Genomic DNA, 26,211 nt, shown 5'->3' with positions numbered 1-26,211 from the left:
GCGAGACCTGGGTCTTCCCCGGGGTCTCCTCAAGGTAGGACATGTCCGGAACACCTCCCCAGGGAGGCGTCCAGGGGGCATCCGGATCAGATGCCCGAGCCACCTCAACTGGTTCTTGTAGACGTGGAGGAGCAGCGGCTGCACCCCGAGCTCCTCCCGGATGACCGAACTCCTCACCCTATCTCTAAGGGTGCACTCAGCCACCCTGCGGAGGAAACTCAATGACGCAATTACTCCAACATCATATGTGATAGTTAGATCAGATCCAGAGACTAACCTGCTTCGAGCTGAGGTGAAACTTTGAATGTATGAATTGAGAATTATAAAAAAGTAACCCGAGTGTTTAGATTAAATCTTTCCATTTTAAAAAATAGTGTTTCTGTTGTTCATTTCACAAAATTTTAATGCTGAAGTAAAGCTTGTGAACAAATTCAGATGTTGTATTTTCATATTTTTTTCACAAGTTACAGGTGTATTCTCAGTTATTATTTATCACCTGTGTCTCAAATATTAAAACTTTTTTTTCAGTGTTTTAAAAACAAACAACTTTGCCAGTTGTTTGTTAAACTGGTTGACATTGTAGGTTTGTGAAACTGGTTTTGTCTTGTCTGTTTTGTCTGTGTTCTCAAGTAACCATAAAAGAATAGTTTTGGTAGGCTGGCTGTTCATCTTATAAAATATAATCGCAGCACCGAAGTCTGTAAGTACATTTTTCCTTTTACTTCAAGCTTTTCTCCATCCATTAGATTCTCAACACACACACACACACACACACGTGCATCAAATTTAAGACATTCCATTCTCACTATAAGACAACAAGCCATTTTAGTATGTACAAACGTGTTGGCATGTTCCCAATCTTCTTAATCTTTTCATGTACCTGAAACTGTCTGTTTACACAAATTGTATTAGTAATCCTGAATTAAAGCCTGACGTTTTTGTACAACCATCTACGATAGGATAAATAGATGAATATTATTAGAAATATTATTAGAAACTAGATATACTTTATTTAAAAATTTTGACAAACTTTTTTCATTTGTTCAGCCATTTGTCAAATTTGAAAAACATAAAAGATGTATAACTTTTGAGATGTCAAGAACTTTTTATTTTCGCTACCAGTCACAAACCCCCGCTTTTTTCACGAAATAGTATGAAATATATATATATATATATATATATATATTTTTTTTTTTACAAGTAAAACTTTTTACTAATCACTGCCAATTTTAACTGACAAACAACAAATCACAGGGTTGACATTGTAGTTTCTGACATACGTTCAGTTTTTTCATTTTTAATCGTCCTAGACTTACATTTTCTTTACATATCTTCAAGCTGGATAGTATTTTATCTTCTATCTGTTTACATTCACAAGGTGTACGAATTGCGTGGAAGCATTTTTTTTTTTTTTTTTTTACGCTAGTAGTCTCTCAATGAGGCACTGAATCCTGCAGAAGGCTTTTATTCCTTTTTATGAACTTGCATCTACCTATCCATCCATCAGTCAGTTAAGTTTTAAAGTGTAACTGCATACGACGAAATATGAACATAGAAAATATCATTTCAAATGAGAGGACCCAAAATGTCGAGGGTGACCACGGTGATTAATACAATCTTGAATCTTGAGCACAGAGTGCCCCTTATTTGTCCCACAGCGGGGAAATGTTGGACTTGTTGGATCTACGCATCCGTAGGTAAATGCGGAATTGATGAACATATCACTTACAACTCCTAGACAATGCTTGTCATTGGTTTGGGTGTGTTCTTCTTGGTAGAATTTGTATGAACATCTCATAAACATCTCATCAACATCTTTAAGAACTTTAAACGGAAGGAAGGAACACATATTGGATATGAAGTTCTATGAGGCTTTTCCACTGGATCTTTGGAGTCAAAGTGTAGACTGACGTTCATGTTTGCATGTTACTACAGTACTTTTTGGGTTATATTTTGTAATGATGTAGTGTTTCTGTTGGTTGTGGAGAAACTCTTGAAGGTGCTGCAATTTCTATGACCATGTTACGATTTTCAAACGTTACTGTCAACATTTGCGTCAATAGGATACTTTTGCAAGGAATCTCAATTAATTCCAAAGGCAAATGGATATCGACAATATCCTTGAACAAAATCTGAAATTTTGAAAGAGCTAAATCTAATGCTGTTGGAATATATTCTCACTATGATGTGGTTTAAACATAAGTGATGGAATAGTTATCTCCTGCAAAAGATAGAAATGATAAAAATTGAAAATTAAAAGTTGAATGCAGGCAAATATTTATGTTGAATGTTTGTGAGTAGCTTGCAAAATCTTCAATGTATGACATTTTATCTGTTCCTCACTAGTAGCCATCACAAATCGGCGACCTCCATCTTGATCTTAGATGCTCACTCCGCCTATGAAAACCAGGCCATCAATTCAGACACATGTGACTCTGCTTGTCTGCCTGTGTAGCAGTCTCTCCACCATACATCATGGCAGGTCCCTTGTATTGTATTGTTTCTAAATAACAAGTACAACAATATGTGGTATCCTCAGTTTAGACCTAGAACCTGGGCGATTCAACAAGTTACACATGTGTTCAAAGGTGCTCATTCAGAGAAACAATGATTGAGTTCTGGACCAGCAGGAGACCTTACAGATATTTCTTGTTGATGCCAGTGAGGAGAGAGTAACTGTACGTCTCGCAGAAGAATATTAACACATTAATTGATAATCTGAGGATCAAAAAACTTGAACAATGATCCCTCTTTCAGGATGGCCTCAAACCTTTCATCCACAATCTAACAGTCATGTGTAAAGGGTTCCCCATTGTTTGTGGTGACACTGGATGACTTGTTTTTAGAGTATTCTCCTGACGGTGTGCTTGAGACCCGTCAACACATCATTGTGAGGGATAAAAAGAACATCACTTTAAAAAACAGATCAGTTACGAAAAAACTCCGGGTCGTGTACGATAAGAGGCGATTGTTATCGGACGGCACAACCAAACCTTTTGGGTTCTGAGTTTTGAGTGGATGAGGGGTCATTATGGAATAAATTAATTTCGATCCACGTTGGGGTGGGACCATCAGGGTCAGGAAAGACCCATTTTGTAAAATGTATACTTGAAAATTGTGAACATGTCATGGATGATGTCAATGTAAATATTGTATGGATTTATACTTCTTTTCAACCTATGTACAGTGAATTGCAAAAGATGAATAAAAATGTCAAATTCATTGAAGGTTTACATGAATCTTTTGAAAATGAAGATGTATTTCCTTCTGATAGAAAACATTTCATTATTCTTGACAATGTTTTTTTGAAGCTTCTGAAAACCCTGAGGTTGTTCGAATTTTTACCCAGTACAGACAACATAAAAATACGAGTGTTATAATGCTGACGCAAAACTTATTTCATCGTGGTCAATATAGTCGTACTATTAGTCTGAATGGCAATTACTTTGTATTGTTTAAGAATAGCAATAAAATGCAGATGAAAGTTCTTGCTCAACAGGTTTAACCGTCTCAAAGAGCTTTCTTTCTAGAAAGCATTGAAGACACTACAGCTGGCGCTCACAGGCACTTAATTGTTGATCTAACACCCTCATGTCCAGAACGCTACAGACTAAGGACTGGGATACTTCCTCATCAACGTCACACTGTGTACATACCAAAAACGTCTGCTTAAGTTATGTCAGCGCGTAAAAAAAGAAACGCAGGTTTACTGAAGGAACAATACCATGCTCCATCAAAGAAACGTAAAGACATTTTGATGCATAGTTCTCCTTAACTTTAGACTTTATTCAAGCTCTCGGTGAGATCACCCTGAATGTTTTGAAAAAAAAGTTTCACTTTACCGTCATCGGTCTGCCCTCAGCAGTCATTAGTTTGAACACGACCGGTTCAGCCTCTTCACTTACCTGTTGCCTGAGCCAACAAGGAGTGAGGTCATTGCTTTTCATGAATATGACTCAGAGGTAAATAGGGGCTGATGAATAGGCTTCTCACTTTGTTCTGTCTTTCATTCAAAATACTTTGGATTCATAAACTTCTCCGCTGTTTTAAATAATGGGGTGGTGAGTGACTTATCCCACTACTATCCCAAGGTTCTGATGCTGAAATGGAAGAGTATGGACGAGTGATTGATTACTTTATTTTGATTGAGTCTTGAGACCTGGTTCTCTCTTTACTCAAATATCTCCTCAAGACTTAAACACATCACAAAGTCCTGGTGACATGAGAGTATTTAGACTTAAAGTGCCACCCCATGGCATAGCCTCAACCTCCATCTTCTTCCACATGACACAGTGCTCAGGACATCAGGATGTGCCACGGGACATGCTGACTTCAGTGTCACCTCGAGCTGCATGGTTACTATTTAATGCCTTCAGAGTGTGTTTAGATTCCCAAGCTTCAAGCTCAGCTGCTCCCTCTTGCACTTCTTAATTTTTGAATGAAATTCTGGGCTAAACAGAAACATACGCCAAAGATCAAAGGCAGCAGGATTTGCTGTAGCTGTGTACCTTAGTTACTGCAAAATGACACGCAGGACACAGGTAGACTGACAAGCAATCGCGTACATTCCTGTTGTACCTTCTGATGTTTCAGCTTTTTGCTTAGATTTTCAGCGACTCAAAGTGTAGAATAACAAGCAAACCCTAATTTAAGTTGTCAGAACTTGTCAGAAGCCAACATGAGGGTAAAAAGTTGACGCATTCCATCATGTTGCCTTTGAATAATGACGCAAGGCGCCAGTACAGTGTGGCTGCTTCATGGTTCTCGCGAGCGAGGAGAAGCCGAGTGCAGGAACTCATTCGTCATGTTTGTCAGAATCCTCTCTGTTGTCGGTCCTCACAGCTACAGGACTGATAGCATGATTTTGCCCACTGCCTCAGCTCCAGTGTGAATGAAGAAAGCTTAACTGAGTCACGTTTGAGGGAGACTCCAGGTTATTTCCTCAGAATAATGGAGGTTTATGCCTTCTTCTAAACATCGTCTCCAGCTCTACTATGCATCAGCAAAATGAAACGCTGACTACTTGGCACCGGTTTCCAGTGCCACATTTGGGTCCGTTTAAAATGATGTTTTCCAGCCGTCAGCAGCTGCTTTCCATCCAGCGGCTTTTTCCTTGTCTCCCCACTTTTCCTCTTCCCCACCAGCGCCGTCCCCTCCTTCTTCACGTCAAACTTGGCAGGCAAGTTTACACTCAATTTTCAAAGCCACCCTGTTCTCCATCAAATGTTGAGTGGCAACATCAAATGCTCGGCTGGACTAAGGCTGCCTGGGATTCCAGCGTGGTGGGCGGATAATTGGAGGCAGGCCTCGGCAGATTTGACAGATTTTTTTTTTTTTTTTCTTTTTTACCGTTGTCGCAGGCTCAGTTCAAAAAACTGAAAAAAACAGAAGAAAAACATCAGACTCTTGGCTAATAAAAAGGCGTGCGTGAAGCGTAAATGAAGGATTCTTAAAAAGCAATCGGGAGGATCCCTGTTGCCGTTGCTATCGGCTGCCGTTCCAATCATTGGGAATCTAATAGGAGGACTTGTAAAGAAGTAAAACACTATGAAGACTATCCAGAAAATGTATCTCGTCTCTCCTCAGCAAATTAACCAGTTATCACCAACCTCCAACCTCCCACATCCGTGAAACTGCCGAAGACGAACTGAATGAGAAGATGAGGACCATTCTAAATGATTCTCAGTTAAACTCGTATGAGAAGATTAAAAAGTATGATGCTCTATTGCAGAGATATTTAACCTTTACAAAACAGGATCAGAGAGACCAAAGGAGAGTAACTCTGACTTTAAAACGAGACGGAGTCAGCGATCATCCCCACGACTCTGACAGTCGTGTCGAAAGTGTTCTAAAAACACCCTCTGTTACAGATGACTTGGGTAAGGATATTCTAAATAGCCTTCCGTCAAAAGTATATATGCATTATCATATACATTACATTATCCTGAGGATATCCAAAAACGGTGATGGTTGGAATATGAATGGCCAATTTATGTATGAAGGAAATGCTGTAAAAGGGTCTCGTGTGATATATTCAAGTACCTTTCCCAACCGTATAAGAAAACAAGTTCATCATTACCTGAGGGATGGTCCAAGTTTCTCATCTCATTATTAAAGCTAAACATCCCTCTCACACTGCTGTCCAATCCTGAAGCGAGGGCTCAATATCAGAGACTTAAATCGAAGTCTATCTCGCGAAAGAAAAGTATAGCTGAGAGCTGGTCTCCCGACCGAAAGGACCCTAAAGTGACACCTCAACGACGCTTGATGCGAGTAATGACCAAAGGGAAGAAATTGTCTCTAACACATCGATGGGTTTCCTGAATAATTGTCTTGTACACAGTTATTGTCTTTTCATCAATAAAATGTTTTATTGAATTACTATGAGATTACAGATTTTTTTTTAAACACACGCACAAACAAAATAAGATTAGTCACACGTTACAATAGTCTTTAAAATACAGAAGAGAACAGTTTTGTTGTTTCCACGGAAAGTGTGCACATCTTTTTAGACATTGTTGATGTCCTTTCACAAAGTTGTTTACCAAGAGGTCATTTTGGTATCGTCACTGTAAAGACATAATACTTCTTCGATAGACAGCCCTCAAGCACGATAACAGAGGTAGAAGACGCAATGATGACCACATACAAACGATAGAGGGTGCTGTAGTTGACCATTGTTGTACTTGATGTCGCCTGAATGTTTCTTGAGAAACTTTAAAATATTTTCAGGGTAATGTGCAAAGTAGGGTCCCATTCCAAATGAGTCAAAGAAAGTTGTTCTACCGTCTTCTTCGAGACTTAAAGCCAGCCACTGCTCTCCTGGTTTATGTGCCGGATGTGTGTTGACAATGAAATATGCAGGCAGTCTGAGGGGGTGTGTCAATTGAGGCAACTTATCCGACGGTCATACACCATAAAATGTGTCGCCCAAAAGACCTCTCAGCAGCCTCTGTAACTGGAGACTATCCATAATTTTTTAATAGTAGTCCACCAGCACTTGTCTTTTCGCATCAATCTCCAGAATGGAATCATAACAAGCGTACACATTTTGTGTTAGGGTGTTTGGTAAGGGTACTCTGAATCTCATCTCCAGTATTAAATTCCCATTTGAGAGAAGGTAGAGAGCATTTCCTTTTAACAAACCCGCTGCATGACCTATTCCCACAGCTGGTGAAACAGTGACTTTCTTCACAAACAGAGAGGCGCCGAGGATTTTCAGAAGAAAGTTGGAATCGCGGGGTCCGGTCAGGCAGAAGGCATCATTCGCCCTGGTGAGTTTAATTCTTAAATCGACCGAGTTTAATAACAGTCTCTCACAGAAAAATATGTCGCTGTGGAGAGGACCGAGAAGATGTACTTCTCTGGATCTTCTCGTGAATTCTGGCCCTTTATTAAGGCCAGTGTTGGGACCATTTACAGCGATGATCAAGTCAACTGACCCAAGTGTGTCTTGGTAAAAAAGACCGGCGCTAAACTGTGTTTTAAGAGTATCGCCTGAAAAGTTGAGTGTTTCGATCATAGCTCTGTATGAGTGAGTGGAACTGGACTGCGAAATCATTCGCACTGCTCAAAGATTGTGTTTAGAGGGTAATTGATGAGACTGACTGCTGCGTCATTAGCCAGCGGTGTGCCATCGGCGTTAGTAAATCTTGCACGCACGTGCAGAAGGGTGTCATTTAGGTCTAGATACTTTTCGCCGTTTCCCGATATAAAAAACTCAATCGGTCCTCCATCGCTGATAGCGGCTACTGGAGCAATTTCAGTGTAAACTTTGTCCTCGATGGAAAGCTGCGTCACCGGCGGCGTGAATAAATCCAGTTCTGCCAATGTGCATTCAGCAGATTTCTGGTGTATGAGTGCCATGTTACTGTATATAAGGTTTTTTAAAATATATCAGAGCTCCCTCTGGACTTCCTCTTGGCCCGTTTGCTTCTGTCAACTGACTTCTTTCTTTTTTTGTTTGTACGTTTATTAGAGCTCTGTGTTACACGTCGTCCTGGAGGGCGTCTCTTTACAACGTCGCTGTAACAGAAGAGATGGTAAAACCCCGCTTTTAAATCAACTGGACGGGGCGCTCTGAACTCGCAAAAATGGATCCAGTTACCAGGCTCTACACCTAGCATGTAAGCCAAAGGAGAGTTAAAAAGCACTAGGTTCTGACCGAGCTGTAATATCCACCCTTGAACTTCAGTTTGGAAATATCTGTTCCCGCAGTTTTGAAATGTCAATCAACCCCTCGCGATTTGTCTTTTTTCCTCTGAGCTGAGGCGCTGGCGTCAGGATCCGGAGCCCTAAGTCTCGCCATGGCTGTATGAAATTCATCTTTATGCCGCCGCGACGTGTTAGCATCTAAATCTGAACCTCTCGTGGGAACCGTGTTTGTGTTGGAATCAGGTCCTCCAGGGTTCGGTGTCCAGTAAAATGACGCCGCATCCTCTGGAATATTATGCCATGTGTGAGGGCATGTAATCTCCGTCAAAGCAACCTCCCATTTTCCGTTTAAATCGATATGTTATGCTAAATCAACACGGAAAGTACCAATCGAGTTGTCTTTAAAAACTCTTGCACTGGCGTTTGATGGTAAAGTCACATAGAAGCCAGCGTTCTTTGAGCCGTACATAATGATATGATGCCTGGTGTAAAGAACGATCGTCTTATATATTTTTTATATCTGAAGCTTTTACCCAGCTGTTGAATTTTTCAGGCCAGTTCTGTCACCTCCTTTAACGACGGGTTCCTTGAGAATCTTTTCAACGTGAAATACTTGGATGGGTTTGTGATCGAAATCTTTCAATTTATACACAGGCGGGTTGCAGTGAATATGTTCAGTTATCGTAAATATCTCGTCTGTAAAAATCTGCTCATACTTTTTGTCAAATACACCTCGTAGTTTTGATATCCTAACATGATCGCCCTCCTTAAATTTTGGCTTGTAAAGATTGTCAAACAGAGTATTTTCTTTAGTTACTTCCATCGGTGTCATTTTTATACTACTGTGATAGCTGTGATTATAACTCTTTGCTATATCCTGTAAAACCTTGATGTAACGTAGGGTGTTTTTAACTGTAAAATATCTCCACATCCGATTTTTTAGAGTGCGGTTAAATCTCTCAACCACAGAGGCCGTAACGTCACTCGCTGTTGAAAAATGATTAATACCCATCCTTTCCATCAAAGCCCGGAAACTCTTGTTGAAAAATTATTTCCCGTCATCCTCTGTAGCTTTGCAGGCGTCCAGCTCTCCTCCAGCACTGATTCAAACGCCTTCACTGTCTCAATCTCAATCGAAGTAATTTTGATCGACGTTATATCTAGCCAATGCCTGCATGTCGCATAGGTCGGCCTGGAATTGTTGAAGAGGCCTGTGAACAAATACTCTGTTTCTCGGAAAGTTCACTCTCGCTGGTTTATGCAAGGTGTTATGCAAAGCATCCTGTTTTGATAAAAAACTTTAATAGATTTAGAACTGACTGGTTTTCCAGTCTCAACCTGCACCCCTCCACGAAGCGATCCACACCTCCATAGCTCCCGGGGTGAAGAGGATTGTAAGAAACTCTTTAATGATGTGTTTCACCGACATGTTAAACGAGAAATGAAAGAGCTGAGATCCGAATATGCCTCTTAATGTTTTTTATTAAACAGGTTATGTCAGGATTCAAACGTAATGTTATACAAAGAGAAAAAAAAAAAGTATCACATACGAGGGAATCTCGTGTTTGTGACATGGACCAGGACCGGCGTTCTATTCCAGATTCTACTTGTTGATTCCAGACGTTCAATTAGAGGATCCTCTGGCTCATGTTTGATGTATTCATTCCAGACACTTGACTTTGGAGACCTCATTTCGAGCATGACTGTCTCAGCCGTAGCCTTGGTTCTCATTTTCTCCGGTTGTATGTCATTCAGGGTCAAGTAGTGTTGTATAGCAGGCAGAAAGTTCTTGTTACAGAGTCTCTTCATCAACGGGTGGAAGTTAAGACTGTAGAAAACATCCTCCACCTCTTCAAGACAGCTGTGTTGTAGTTGGCTGGGATGATCTACTTGTCGTGTCGTTGTTAGAACCGACGTACTCATGACCATCACCCGTAACGTGTTCCACAGTAAATAGAGGGGTCGTCGAGGAGTTGTTCATTCCGTACCCAGTGCCGCCTGTAGCAGCTCCGAGGAAGATATTGGCGATACGTCTCATAATACCTTCTGTCCTCATTGTTGTCTTGGACGTGCTTGTTCCAAAGGGTACATCTGCAGGGTGTCGCTCTGGAAAAAATCCTCTTTATAGCAGCCATCAGCGAGTAGGCGGTCCAAAGGGGGCAGGACTAAAAGGTCAGTGCTTTTTTCAGCACAAGGGCATCATTCCATAAGCGGCTATGGTCGAAGAGGCCGTCGATTTTCGGAGAAATCTCCTGAATTTTATTACTCCAAGCATCCATCGGTGTTGCTAACGGAGTACGAAATACACCGCAATCAGAATTAAAATACTCCAGGACGAAATCTTCTTCTTCACCCGTGACTCCTGTTGATACTTTATGGATGGCCCTGAAGGACCATCATCCTGATCCTGAGATTTTAGCCAGCCATATAGCCATGAAGGACGGCTTGCTCTCCATTCGATCAGGTTTGTTAGTCACGGCTCCAGGCTTCTGACGTTGTTGTTGTTGTTCTTCTTCAGCCCTTGGAAGATTTTCCGGCTCAGCACACCCCAGTCGTTAGACGATAACAGCCATCTCCGTATAGGCATTCAAGGTTTCGTCATCGCCCAACTGATAAATGTACATTTCAGCTGTTTCATACTTGAACGTGTACCCCCATCTCCCTCGGCGTCTGTAAGGCTCTAGAGACCACTCATTCTGCAATGATTCCCCGGGTGGTGCCTGCGTACGCCGTAGGTACATTATAGATTTACAGGGAGCCCCAGCACCCATCCACGGGTCCTTGATAACAGTCACAGCCGTGTCGCTGATCACTGGTGATCCACGCTTCAGTGTCGGGACAAACATTGCAAGTTGCTTGTGTTCGACGGTTCCTTGCTGCTTGCAACAGTCTGAAGGGTACATATATATACACACAGGGTGATGTTTATACAGCTATCCGAACCCCTCCCTTCGTTATTTTCCTTCCTGTTATAAAACAAGGGAGGATAAGGTTAATTATTTCCCTTCCTATCATAAAACAAGGGGGATGGTTATTATTTTAATTTCCTGTTGATATAAAAAAAAGGGGAGGGTTATTATTTTAATTTCTTGTTCACATAAAAAAGGGGGCAAGGGGGTTTTATTACCTCCGGAAGGGGAGGGGGTTTTATTACCTCCAGGGGGCCATAAATCAATACAGGTTTGACATTTTGGAGTTTCCTTCTTCTCTCTCTCTCGTCACCCTTTCATCCAGCAGCTTAAGAGGAATGTTACGAGTCTGGACAGTCACATCGGCCAGTGCGCAGTGATATGTGAGAAGCAGTGGCAAGAGGTAAATGGCGTGATGTCAAAATCTCGATTTTATTTTTATTTTTTTAAAGTGATTTCTTGTGCTAATTCCTGATGTTGTTTCCCAAGCTTTTACTGGGCTACTTCTCTGTAATTTTTCACGAGTGTTAATAGTTTCACGTATTAATACGGTTCAAAAATGTTTTATTACTCTCTTTATCTAGTGAAACTCACAGATGCATTTGTCACAAATGTCTCGCATGTCTATTCTTTTAACTTTGAATTTGGTCTTCCAGATTGTGCAATTAAAGCAGAAACTTAAACAGTATGAAGAGAGGGGAACTGTGCCTTGCACCGCCAACACCCTCCCATCTCAGCAACAAGCAGAGATAAAACGGTGAGACGTACCAGAAGTCAGTAGACGTGTGAATAGCTTGCTTTTTTTAGATCTTGGCGGTTGCTCCAAATAACTATCCAAATGGTCCCCAGTTGCTGTCATGGCTGCTTAAGTTGGACCCAGGTGCAGTGAGTGCTGGTCGACAGAAAACTCCGAAACGAGAGTAAATTAAAGAATTTATTCAACAAAAGGCGAGTTTTAAGACAGACGAACAAGTACGGAGAACAGAAGGCGCCGGAGCCAGAACGCGGACCGGGAACTACACGTAGGGATTGGGGAAGAATCTGAAAACAGAAGAGAGGCGAATTAGAATCAGGCCTATAAAACGAGGAGAACACAAACACGCTCGGAGATAAGCTCACGAGGTCCAAGTAACTTAAAGCGCTGCGTGGAGGAGAAAAAACTCAAACTCACACGAGGAATCAACTTCTATAAACGATAAATGAAAGAGGTGAGACTAAATGCTCACACGCGGTTCTACTATATGAATGGAGGGGAAAACAGAAAACGGAGCGAGGAAGAACGAGAACTAAGAAGGCGGCTGAAAAGGAAATCAAGCGCGCAGAGAAATTTAGGAAAGTCAGGGTAACGAAGCGAGAGAGTCTTGAAAGAGTTTACCATAGGGAAGCGAAACAATCCTCTGGCGGCACAGACTGGTGTTGAGGTGTTGAAATCCATGTGAGGCTTGATTGTCAAATGAACACCAGCTGCGCCGCTTGTGAAGCTGGAACAAAGGAAGGAAAAGGAAACACAGGAGCAACCGAGAGTAACAAAATAAAAGCATGGAACAATGCGGGGTGAACAGAGGTTAAGACAGACAAAGTAGTTACGGATATGACAGTTGCAGCCCTAATACAGTATGAGTGGTGGTGTGGATTGTGATGACGCAAGTGTGTTGCTTCAGGCTCCGCTCACCTTTGCGCTGTCCTGATTTTAGTCCTTAAATGCAGGATCAGTTTGATTTGCTTTGAGGAAATGACATCACAAGTCCTTTCAAGCTACCAATAGCAATGTTAAGTGCAAATGTCTTGTCTCTGAATGCATATTTAACAATGATTTTAAAACAGAGTCAGGTTGCACAGAATCTGACTGAAAGCTACGCCATCCCCACCACCACCACCAGCAAGTGAAACATGGCTCGTGTTCTCTAGTGGTCAGTTGTTAAACGCATTTTGTTTGTCTCAGTTTTGCCGTCATATCCTTTTTGGATATTAACCGTGTGATGTTACCGCTGCAGAGGCTCTGCATGAAATATTCTCATGCCGTGCCCAAATCAGGAGAGAGCATCTGCAACTAGAGAGACAGCTGAAGGAGACGGAGCTGTGCCAGCGCTACTGCGAGGACGACAGAATGCACATCCAATATTTGTGTGCCAACGAAAATACTGGAAAGGCAGTTAACACATTTTCCATTATCCAAAAAGAACAGAATTCTACTTTTTAATGACACATGACTTTCCTCTGATTGGCTCACAATAAGATACTATTTATATTCTTTATATTGAGCCTTTGAATTGAACCATGGATTAATTTTGGGCAGTCAGTGAGTTTCAGTTTCCCGACCCATCCACGATCCGACCCACCACGCTGCAGGACCAGGAGAACAAGCGCAAGCAAAAGTGTGTTGCCTTGAGGATTTCACATTCTGCTGTGCGGTCGTGTGTGTGTGTGTGTGTGTGTGTGTGTGTGTGTGTGTGTGTGTGTGTGTGTGTGTGTGTGTGTGTGTGTGTGTGTATGTGTGTGTGTGTGTTTGATTCAACGAACCGCCCTTTGCCCCACCAGAATGGTCAACATCTTGCTGCATACTTACACTCAGCGATTCACATCAGAGCATGATGCCGGGTCCCTGAGAGCAGTGGAGGAGCTGGAGCACCAGGAGCTGAAGAAAATGGTCCTGCACATGACAGAGGTGGCTGGCGCCGACCAGTGGGAGGAACGGGATGCTGACATGACATGTGACAGACCAAGGAACTTGGATGACAGTAGAGGAGGTGGGAGTGTCATGGATCTGGCACCGCTCCTATCTTTTTCTCGTCTCATGGACCACGAGAATTTGCCCTGCAGTGACTGTGCACTTATTTGGACATTTTGGTGTTGTGTTTTTGTTTTGCTAATCCACTGTCCATAGGTGCAAATGGCAAAGCAAAGAAAAGGTCATGTAGCAACAGCACTCCGTCGCCCAGAGGTATGGCGTGATGTTACTTCCGCTCGACTTACTGCCGAGCACGCCAGACAACAGCATGTCTTCACGTGGCGTCACTCTCCTCATCCTAAACGTCCCAAACACGCCTAGAAAACTTAAATGTCCAAGAAACCCTGAAATAGGGCCTTGCCTAGGGCCGCCTTCCTTGACAACACAACTTGGCCTTTTATTCCAGGATATTCTACCCTGGAGATTTTTTCAAGAAAAACAACATCATAGGAAGTTCTCACTGAGCTTTAGAGTGATGACACCTCGTGCTATTCCCATTTACAAGTTGGATGCGGTTGTCAAAAGAGCCACATCCGGCTCGCGAGCCATCGTTTCCTGATATCGAGTAAGAAACTGATGTTTCACTTGTTAGTTTGAAGAAAAATTCCAACTGAAACTTTTCAGTCAGAATGGTCGGCTATTAACCAGCGTTATACTTATTCAATCCCATTTCCGCCATAATAATGTATTAAGATTATACATATAATATATTACTTAAAATAAATGTTGAAAATAAAAAAATCCAATGGTGTTTTCTATTGAAATGGATGCTAACTTGTCCTTGACAATTCATGGAAAGAGATCAGATTGAGGGTCAGAGGTGAAATTTCAGTATAGATGAGCAGCTCTCATGGAAACAGCACAGTGTATTTGTGTTTTAAAACCATTTAATGCACAGCTGGATTCATATGATAAACGAAGATATTTAACCTATTTTGAAATTACTAAAAAAATCTTCCACAATGAATATGTATCAACATATGCTTAAAGCTATATGTCAATGGAAGACAAAATCCATCAGAGTACCACGGTTGACTAAGAGTCATTTAACTACCTGTGCAGTTGAAGCCGTTCATCACACCATCGAGAACACCTTTGGCAGTATTCTCAAAATGATCTTGTTGTGTCGAGTACTCATCAAAAATATTGTCAAAAACAAACTTGAGGTCTTTGTTAGCCCTCTTGTTAATATTCCTGTTTCGGACTCTTTGTGTGCCAAAGCATGACTGGTACTCTTCTTTGGCGTCAAATACGAGCATGTGGTTATCGACGACCTGGATCACGTTCCGGCGTTTCTCATTTTCAGTGGCAGGCCTTACTCGTACCACCACCTTGACGTGGCTACACACGTCAGCTGCCATCATGTTCATAACTGCAATTCCAAAAAAACTATGATGATGATGAATGAAAGATCTGGAAAGTATTCACGATCATTTCTTTTTTCACAAAATGTTATGCAACTGCAATATTCCTATATTGCCAACAAATACAACTCACAATACCCCCATAATTAACAATAATGCGTACTAGTGGGATATAAATTGTTCAGTCGTACAATGTATCCCGTCAATGTGGCATCCCTAAATGGATGACCACAATCTGCCAAAAATGTAATATGTTATTTATGTTGATCATTTGGCTATTGTGTTCTCTTGGAGTTTTGCGAGTGTTTTTTTTTTAAATTACTGATATAAGACGGTGAGGCGGAACTATTATCTGGGGTCGGAGTTGCGAGGGGGACACAAAGTGTTACTGCGCTCTGGGAACACGTTTCATCAGACGCTACTTGGACTCCATACGAGACACCTGTTTATATCGTGTTGTCTTCTTTCATCTGCACACAGTATTTGCGACGGTTGACCGTCCTGGGACCCGTAACAAATCTTGGGGGCTCGTCCGGAATCTAGCGCCATCTCCTAACCAGAGGCGGTATTGCGGATCCATTCATCATACCTGGGAGCAAGACAAGACACTGCCAGAAAATTGCTGTGGTTGGAGCGGTGAGCTGTTGTGGGCTGTTGAGTTGTCATTGCTGAAGCTGTGACCCATTTCAAGAGTGGAAGAGTTGCTATGATGTCGCAGAACGAGAGGAAGAGCCTATTGTGGGACATTGGGAAAAGTCTTCTCACCCTCTCGGCACAGGAGCTGTTCCATATTGCCAAGGACGTCAGTACGGAGGTGGGACAGGACCAACCCGAACTCTCGTCGACTGATCATGAAGGGTGTTTGGACTTCATCAGTTCATATTTGCACAGTAAGCAATTACTTGACTTAGAAGATAGCGGGATGGTCAAATTGTTGATACTCAATGATACTATTGATGCCCTTAAGAGTGGAAGGAATGATTCTGAGACATCTTGTGTGACTCTTACTCAGAACCAAGGAAATGTTATTGTAAATGTAAATGCGAAGGAATCTCATATGATGCTGGCTACAGACAATACTATACCAACTAGCTTGACCATGTCCAGCATTCACAGTGGTGTTGCCAGAGCTAGTCCTGTCACAGTGGGTGTGCCTGATGGTACGAGTTGGTGAACATGATAAATAATTATGAGCAACTGGGACAGAGGTTGAGAGAGACTATTATGTCATCAGCACAGACTTGTGAGCCTGGCTTTAATGGGCCACAAACCCCACCTCTGATATTAGTTACAATAACATTTGTAAACAGATTGAGGAAGGAGTAAAAGAAGGGTTTTCTGATACAGAGAAACGTTCGCGGGGTACTGCGAATAGTGAAACCAGGGATTTTCAAAGACATGCTTATTGATAAGGATGACTTGACTGTAGTGGAGCTGAAGGGGTTCCTGCAAGCACACCTGAGGGAGGAAAACAGTACTGAATTATTTCAAGAGTTAATGTGTGCTAAACAAGAAGATGGTGAAGCGCCTCAACAATTTCTCTATAGAGTCATTGGGTTGAAACAGAGGGTCTTATTTACGTCCAAGTTGTCAGATGCAGGCATTAAATACACCGCTGCCACAGTTCAGGATGTGTTCCTACACACGGTTTATCAGGGTCTAGGAGCGAAACACTTAATTTTGCGCCTAGTAACACAGATCACCAGTGAAGAAAGTGAACGACAGAGGAGAATAGGGTCTTCTCGCAGTAACACAGCCAAGCTGACAAGAAGTCAAAACAAAACCACATCCTGTTAAAGAGCTAACGGCTAAGGTGGAAGAACTGACGAACCTGGTAAAGTCTCAACAACCACAAGCATTATCCCAGCCGACCACTGTGAATCGCCAACCCCAGAACAACGCCAGAGAGAGAGAGAGAGAGAGAGAGGTCGACTGCCAGACATGTCGTGAACGTAACAGACGGGACTGTAATCACTGCTTTGTGTGTGGAGAGGAGGGTCACAGAGCCGTTGGTTGTCTCAAAAGGCAAAAGAACCAGGGAAACGAGAGCCGGACACTGCAACAGGGGAACCAGTGATCGGAAGTCAAGGAATGCCCCAGACGGATCACCATCAACCAGGATGTCAATCACCTCCTCCGCTAACTGACTCCTTTGTTGAGAAGCAAACCAAAAGCTATGAACAGCCTGACATGTCAATTTGTGCCAAGCGCAGAGCAGTTGCTAAACTGATTCAAAGAAAAGCTGTGTTGACCCATATACGTGCCCCCATGAGCAACTCACCATTGGAACTAATTTATATAGATTACCTACACCTTGAGAAGAGCAAGGGGGGTTATGAGTACATATTAGTCATAGTCCCCAGTCAAGGACCCTGGGACAGCTGACTGGAGTGGGACATTCCCGAACATCTCCCTACCACCCACAAGGGAACCCTGCTGAGCGATTGAACCGAACGCGTATTCAGATGCTTCGTACATTGACAGACAAAGAGAAAGAATCATGGAAAGAACACCTTGCAAAGGTAGTACATGCATATAACTGTACGCGCCACGAAGCCACAGGTTACTCTCCACATTTTCTCTTATATCATTTGGATCTATTGTTTCAATTATCAGAAAAGACAGAAAATGAGACTCAAAACGGGTATGTTGAAAAATGGAAGAGAAGAATGACTGAAGCATACCATATTGCTAGCAAAAACAGTTTTGCTTCGAGTGCTAAGGGAAAGTCCTATTATGATCAGAAAATGAGAGGGGTTGTACTAAAACCAGGTGACAGAGTTTTAGTTAAGAATGTCGGAGAACGTGGAGGGCCTGGAAAACTGCGCTCTTATTGGGAAAAGACAATTTATATGGTGAAGAGAAAACTGACAGATAACCCAGTATATGTGATACAACCAGAGAATAATGCCTCAGGAAAAACCAAGACGCTGCACAGGAACTTGCTTTTACTAGTGAATGATCTTCCAATTGCAGTTCAGCCACCGACACAGCAAAGACATCACAAGCGAAAACATGGTGACAGAGAAACAGACTCTGTCATAACGCAAGTGGATAACGCTGACACATCTGAGTCAAATGATGAGAGACCAAGGGGATATTGGTTAAAGAGGTCAATAAGTGTACCTACTTCTATAACCCCTGTGTTATTCCAGACTTCAAATGGATTGAATCAACAGCGACATCAAGCAGGCAGGATAGGCCAAGTGGAGGAAAGATCCTGTCCAAGTTTAGGAGCCGCTGTAGGGGTACAACACCAAGCCAGACAATCCTATTTCAATCCAGATGCTCCGAAAGCGAGACTATTACCAGTTGAAATACAGTCAGAGTTAGATCTTGGAGAGTCTGAGCAAATGGAGTTTGATGAAAATGTTGGGCGAGGCAATGGTCAAAACGAGTTGGAAGGGGAAAACATTGGGAATGTGGTTGGAAAGGAGTTAGAAGTGTCATGCCCACAAGAAAGTGGTGGTACTTTAGACAACTGACAACTCACTGCGAAGGTCCACTAGAGAGAAAAGGCCGGCTGAGACATTCACCTAATCCCTCGCTTGGCACACCGATGTATCAGCCTTACCCCTCTGTAAATGCTGTTAGTGCTCATCTCAGCCCATACTGTGATCCCAGATTCCCACTGTCATACCATACATCATTCCCTTACACACCACATACACTCTATTCTTACTTTCCATAGTCCCTTTGCTGAGTTAAGGGATGCCTAAAATACAGTTATTGTAGTTTGTGTCTTGTGTTGAGTCCAGTGTTTCCCTGAAGTTTAGATATTGTTTGTGTCGGGAGCCACTTTTGTTGTTGGGGCGTGTGTGGCACCCCTAAATGGATGACCACAATTAGCCAAAAATGTTATATGTTATTAATGTTGATCATTTGGCTGTTTAGTGTTCTTTTGGAGTTTTGTGAGTGTTTTTTTTTTTTATTACTGATGTGAGGTGAGGCGGAACTATTGTCTGGGGTCGGAGTTGCGAGGGGGACACAAAGTGTAACAGAGCTCTGGGAACACGTTTCATCAGACGCCACTTGGACTCCAGACGAGACACCTGTTGATATTGTGTTGTCTTCTTTCGTCTGCACGCAGTATTTGCTACGGTTGACCGTCCTGGGACCTGTAACATCAACATATAACAAAATTATTGCTGTATAAAAGTATGTCAAAGTAAATTCGCTCACTCACAGAAGTCAGTCCAACCGAGATGCTTCAACGACTGATGCAGAAACATCTCCATAATCACAAGGCGCTATTTCAAGGCGTTATTGTGTTCCGAAATTAAAATCGGACCATCCCTAATGTACCATCTGATGACTGGACCAGGTCGTGAACACTTGTTACTGACCGAAAACAGGCGATGCAAATCACGTTTCAAATCAAGTGGATTTTCTTTGTTGATGCTGACACGGCTTAAATTCAAGATCAAATCATTTAAAAGTCTTCTCTGAACTGAGTGTTTTGCAGTTTAGCGCTGTATATAGAGCCTGGTAACGACTGGAGCTAAGGTTAACTAGCGTGAGCTGCTAACGGCTACCGGGTGCGTCGTGTTCTGATCTTCGTTTAGTCATTTGATGTCATAACTTACCCCTCAGTGAGATATAATGAAACGCTGCTTCAGCAAGTAGTACTGTTCATCAAAACTCTTCACTTACACTCGCTTTGTGAGTAGAGCAGCACTGTGCAACACAACCAGCGGCAATGGGAAGTGACGGGTCCTGAGACAGCGATGCGTCGGCGCGTGTGCCGAGCTCACAGATCTGAGACCGTCACGTGACTGTGCCGACTCGGAACTGTGTTTCTAAGGAAGCGCACCTGTCAACAGGATGTAACTGCTGAAACAGTCGAATCTCACAGTTCTATGTGATTGTCTTTGTGGATCTACGGGGCAGCTCCAAGGGAAACGCAAGCTGTCTGCCGTGCACGACCATTTTGATCTCCTGTCGGAAAATAATGTAGTTCTATTTCATATGTGCTCCGCCCTCTAACGGACTTCGCTATTGGTTAATCCACATCGAGGCAATGGCCTCGGCCTGAGACTTCGATTGATTGGCTCTCCGCCCAGGAAGGCAAAACCCACCATGTATTACTCTCCCCTGCTCCCGCCACTCTGATCCTTTTGGAACTCAGCCTGTGACTACAACCATCGGGTTAACATGGAGCGTTCCTGTTCGTCCTGCGCTGATTCTCTCGGTGAGTCCGACAAGCATGACTCCTGCGTCGTCTGCTTGGGGCCTGAACACCTGAGACTGCTGGACTCGTGTCCCGCCTGCGTGGCTCTTCCAGGAGAGGAGCGGCACAGGCGGGCGGGTCTAGCATGCTGGAAGGGAGTCGACCAGGAGTCGGCCTCTCTTCCGATGGACGAAATGCCCCAATTATTCCGTGAGGCAGCGGAGACACTAGGAGTGTCCCTCCCTGTCCAGGCGGAACCAGAAGAAGAGGACTTCTCAGTACCTTTGTACGCAAAGGTTGTGAAGAAGGCATCCAGACTCTCAGCCACGGTCCCTAAAATGACCAGGCTTTGGGCCCACTCGGCTAAACACCGCCTTGATCGTCAATGGCGCCGCCTAGGGGATATGCCGTGTATTCACTGTGGAAGGCGTCGATCCCACCACTGGGGGACACGCTTGGGTTTTGTCTGGCACCCAACTCTTCTCTCTGGACTGGCGGTAAGCAATGGCACCCAGAGGAGAAAGACCGTACTACCGCCACCTTCCTGGACCGAGCTTATGCATGCGGTATGCACGTTCGGACCCTGGCGAACGACATGGCCTTCGTGGCAGCTTCCATGGACAGGCTGTTGTTCGAGAAGGAATCCATTTCAGGGGACGAGCTCCGGAGGATCCAGGCCTCTACGGCGGCCTTTCAGAAGATGCCGCGTCTCGTGCAACGTCTCGGGTCTCATGGAGCTGATGGAGACGCAGAAGTCGTCGGCCAAGGTTCGTGTTCGCTAGCTAAAAAGGCTAGGCTAACACTAGCTTCCTCGGCCACCGGCCATCGTTCACCGCCCGTGTCAAGTCGACCTGGTTCGAACTCTTCAAACGCACAGGTGAGTGCTGGCCGGCTTAAGGGACTTAGTTTCCCAGCGGCCTCTGAAGCTGTCGTCTCTGGCAGCAATGTTGCACCGCCTGCCTCTGGGAGGTCCCGTCGATGTTCTCCAAGCGCTTGGGTGAGTGTCGTCACTGGAGGCCATTTTGCTTCGTCTGAGTCAAATGAACCCAGTGCGGCTGCACCGAGCGTCACCGTGTCGAGCAGTGGACTACATCTCCCGGTTCCCATGCTGATGACGAAATTCACGACCCACGGTGTCTTCAGCGAACCCGGACGGCGGCACCCGGCCCTTTCGGAGGGTGCCCCCCGCACATACCAGATGAGGTGGGCGGGCATTTTCTGTCTCTGGCTCAACCCCTTACAGACTTTCACTCTGTGTGGGTGGATTTGTGCGGCCCCCTCGCCCCTTGGTTAAACAGATCATTAAGCAGGGGCTACGCACTCCAGTTCTGTCGCCGTCCCCCCGAGTTCACGGGAGTCCGTCTCACGTCTCCTCGCTCCCCAGCAGAGCGTCTGTGTCTGGAGCAGGAGGTGGAGTCGCTCCTTCGGAAACGAGCTCTCTCTGGTGCCTCAGGAGGACCGCGAGAGAGGGTTCTACTCTGTGTACTTTCTGGTCCCCAAGAGATCGGGAGGTCTCAGACCAATTCTGCATCTGCGACGGCTGAATGCCTTCATCTCCTCGCGCTCGTTCAGGATGCCGACAATAAAGCAACTGCTCGAGTGTGTCAGGCCAGGGGACTGGATGACCTCCGTGGATCTGATGGATGCGTACTTCCACGATCCCATCCTACAGCGCCACAGGCGCTACCTGAGGTTTACAGTGGGGGACAACTGTTACCAGTTCGACCAGCTGCCCTTCGGGTACTCCACGGCTCTTCTTTGGTGGTGGATGCTGCGTTGGAGCCGCTCAGATCTGTGGAAATAAGAATCCTGACATATCTGGATGACTGCCTCATTCTAGCGGCTTCGGAGAACAAAGCACGACGTCACACGGAGATGGTGCTGCGGCACATCACACGTCTGGGCTTTGCGGTCAACCTCCAGAAGAGTGTGCTGCAGCCCAGCACTTGCACTCAGTATCTGGGGTTGCTTCTCGACTCTCGGTCCATGATAGCGCGGCTGTCAGACGAGAGGTTGTCGAGACTTCTCCATGCTGTGACGGTGGCGAGAAGTGCCAGAGACTGAGAGTGAGCGAGGTGATGACCTTATTAGGTCTCATGTCGGCGGCTCACTCGGTAGTCAAACTGGGTCTTTTGCACATGAGACGCCTTCAACGTTGGTTCGCGTGTCTCAGGCTCGACCCAGTCAGGGACAGATCGAAGTTTGTGGTCCTTCCGGCCCAAGTTCATCTGGATCTGATCTTTTTGGCCTCCAGCAGTCGTCTCCACGCTGTACATAAACCTGTTGGAGTTGTTAGCGATGGAGAAAGTGCTGGAACACTTTGCGCCGCGTCTGGAAGGTCATCACGTGATGGTCAGGTCAGACAACTCCAAGGACGGTTACCTACATCAACCGCCAGGGGGGAGTGAGAGCTCCCTCTTTGCACAGAGTGGCAGCTTACATTCTTCTGTGGGCGGCCTCTCATCTTTTATCTCTGAGAGCGCGTCACGTTCCAGGTGTGCTGAACGTGGACACAGACAGAATGTCCAGAGGAGGCGTGTCAGCGGAAGAGTGGGGTCTCGCGCCACACATGACAGAGGCGGTCTGGGCTCGCTTTGCGGCTCCGGTCGCGGACTTGTTCGCATCAAGGATGAACTACAAAGGCCCTCTGTGGTTCTCCTTCAGGGCGTCGGACAACCCCACCCTGGGGGTGGATGCTCTGGCGCACGCGACGTGGCCGCAGGGACTTCTGTATGCGTTTCCTCCACTGAGACTGTTGATGCCGTGCCTTCTTCGTGTGAGGACGCAGAAGTTGACGGTGATCACGGTGGTCCCCGACAGTCCCGGCACCAGGTGGTTTCCAGACCTGGTCAGCTTGGTGGCGGGTCCACCCTGGACGATTCCAGACTCTCACGGTTTTCTGGTGCAGGATCAGGGCCGGCTTTGGTTCCGTCCTGTCCTGGGTCGACCTCTCAAGGTCTGGTTGCTGAAAGGGTGAGACTGCTGGACATTGGGCTGTCGGACGCAGTCATCCAGATGGTGCAGAGCGCCAGCGACTAACAAACTTTACACTTCCAAGTGGCGGGTGTTTGCTAGCTGGTGCGCAGCGAGACAGCTTTCGCCGTCTGCTTGCTCTGTGGCGGAGATCTTGTCCTTCATGCAGGAGCTGTTGGACAAGGGCCGGGCGGCGTCTACACTCAATGTGTTTGCGGCCGCCATTTCGGCTGGGCACCAAGGTTTTGACCGGGTCTCCGTGAGGAGTCACCCGGTCATTTAGAGATTTCTGCTTGGCGCTCGGCGCATTAGGCCTCCTGTGAGGAACCTAATTCCGCCCTGGAGTTTGCAGGTGGTTCTAGAAGGGCTCTGGAGACCTCCGTTCGAACCACTGGCTGCCGCTTCGCTGGACATTTTGTCCTTGAAGACGGCTCTTCTTCTGGCCTTAGCTTCAGCTAAGAGAGTGGGCGATCTGAAAGCCTTGTCTGTGAGCCCACGGTGTATGTCTTTTGGTGAGGGTTTGACCTCTGTGACCCTTCATCCAAACCCGGCTTTTAGACCGAAGGTCATCACGGCTTCGTATCGGTCTCAAATCATGATGTTGAGGGCCTTTTATTCCCCACCTCATCAGTCTGATCAGGAGGCTAGGATGCACCGGTTGTGCCCAGTGCGGGCCCTAGCTTGCTACGTGGACAGGACAAAGGACTTTCGTCTGACCGATAGTCTGTTTGTCTGCTATGGAGGGAACCTGGGAGGCAAAGCTGTCACATCGCAGCGCCTTGCCCACTGGGTGTGTATGGCCATGTCTGCTGCATACAAAGCTGAAGGCTCTGTGGCCCCAGAGGGCCTCAGGGCTCATTCAACTACGGCCATCTCCTCATCTGCTGCGCTTTTCGGAGGTGCTTCTATGGAAGACATCTGTCAAGCTGCTTCTTGGTCTTCTGCTTCGTCCTTTGCACAGAACAATCTGAGAGACATGACGGACACTTCAGTAGCTCACACTGTGTTGTCTGTTCAGGGATCGTCGTCCATGGCTGGACCCTCTGGTCGTTGATTTGGTTCTTTTCTCTCTGGTCTTCTGTAAGGCCATGCTGGGAGTGAACTAATCCCTACAGCCTTCACCGGGGTTTTTAACCAATAGCGAAGGCCGTTAGAGGGCGGAGAACATATGACATAGAAATGATGGTTACTCACGTAACCCAGGTTCTATCAATATGTGCGTAGCACTCTAACTGGCTGCCCAGCAGGCCTGTTTCCGCTGAGTTCCAAAGGGAGCAGAACGGCGGGCGCAGGGGAGAGTTATACATAGTGGGTGGTGCCTTCCTGGGCGGAGAGCCAATCAATCAAAGTCTCAGGCCGAGGCCAGTGCCTCGATGTGGATTAACCAATGGCGAAGGCCGTTAGAGGGCTACGCACATATTCATAGAATAGACTAACCATCATTTTCCAAGGAAGTGCACCTGTCAACAGGATGTAACTGGTAAAACAGTTGAATCTCACAGTTCTTTGTGAATGTCTTTGTGGATCTAGGGGGCAGCTCCAAGGGAAACGCAAGCTGTCTGCCGTGTAGGACCATTTTGATCTCCTGTTGGAGAATAATGTAGTTATTTCGATCTGTGTGTTTGTCTCAGATTTCCGACTTGTCTTGTTCCATTCTAATTCAAATGATTTTACAAGGTATCATTTAATTTAGGAAATTTAAAAACGTTGGATTTTTCACATGATGGCACATTTTCACATTATTTAAAAATATGGAATAATAATGAATGCAAAGAATTATTTGATATTAATATATATAGTAGGTCATCAAATCAGTGTAAATGTAGAACTCGGTTGCCTGCAGGGATTCTTAATGTCCAGCAGATGTCACTATTCAGTGACACAGTATCAACACAGTATCAGCACAGTGTGTCACTGTGTCGAAACGCTTTTTCAGGAACAGCCAGGCAGCAGCAGCACCAATGGGCTTGTGAGACCAGGCGGCGGCTGCGCGGGGTGCTTCCCAGATGATGACGAAGGGGGCGGATACATCGGGAAATCTCGGATTGTTGTAGTCGGATTGTACTTGGTACGAAGAACGTGATGGAGAGAATCACTTTTTTTCGATTTATTGGCTGATGAATTGGAGGCGGGGGAACACTTCTTTATCAGAATGCGCTCAGAGAAGGTAAGTAGTTTTGTCGAATCAAGAAAAGGCAAGAAACTGCCAGCATCAAGTCAAATTACCATAACATTTTGAATGTGATGACATTTCCTTCATTCTAAAAATAACACTGTTTATATATATATATTTGTCGCCATGAAACAATCCGTAGGTTGTAACGGACTCTCCATAATTTTCCCAGGTCAGTTGATAAAGTAATTTCTTTTGAGGAGGATGTAGTCTCCTTATTCAGTCCGTCAGACTTCAAGAGCCATTTCAGACTAAGAAGAGAACAAGTGGAGGTTGGTGACAGAAGTTTTCTGTTTGACTTTATTGCCTGTCATTTCCTCTTTCTCCTCGTTTCGACCTGTCCTTTGCCCGTTTGTAGGTGGTCATCAGGTTTCCTAGCTTTTTTGGACCTTGCATTTCTTTATATAAAGCCAACTTGTTTTTGTGGTGGAGACCAAGGAGACTGCGTGTGAAGTCCCGCAGCAGAAAGTTGGCATCATGTGTGGACTCTGTAACATGAATGTTGTTCAGAATTACAGTGTGTCATCCCCTATAACTCTGATTCAAACAGTAACTCTACGTTTCTATTTTGATGAGGTGGAAGTGGAGGGGACCTGAGTGAGGTCAGGAGGACCTTCATGAGCTGAGGTCTCTTCAGGTGACTGAGGAGTCAGCTCCATGACACTGGGACCTGGGGGCACTATGGAGAACGTGTCATCCAAAGCACACTATACACTGATATTGTCCGCTATTGAATGTAC

The 26,211-nt window shown here is 44.9% G+C and overlaps 1 pseudogene; it reads left to right on the top strand.

Annotated features, from left to right (window-relative positions):
* The first annotated feature begins 20,893 nt into the window (after positions 1-20,893).
* On the top strand, positions 20,894-23,581 carry LOC128746707 (uncharacterized; annotated as a pseudogene).
* Positions 23,582-26,211: the final 2,630 nt, after the last annotated feature.

Source organism: Synchiropus splendidus, chromosome 15 (assembly GCF_027744825.2).
Source record: "Synchiropus splendidus isolate RoL2022-P1 chromosome 15, RoL_Sspl_1.0, whole genome shotgun sequence".
NCBI lineage: Eukaryota > Metazoa > Chordata > Actinopteri > Syngnathiformes > Callionymidae > Synchiropus > Synchiropus splendidus.
Note: the sequence above shows the minus strand (reverse complement) of the source record. Positions and strands in the feature narration are given on the sequence as shown.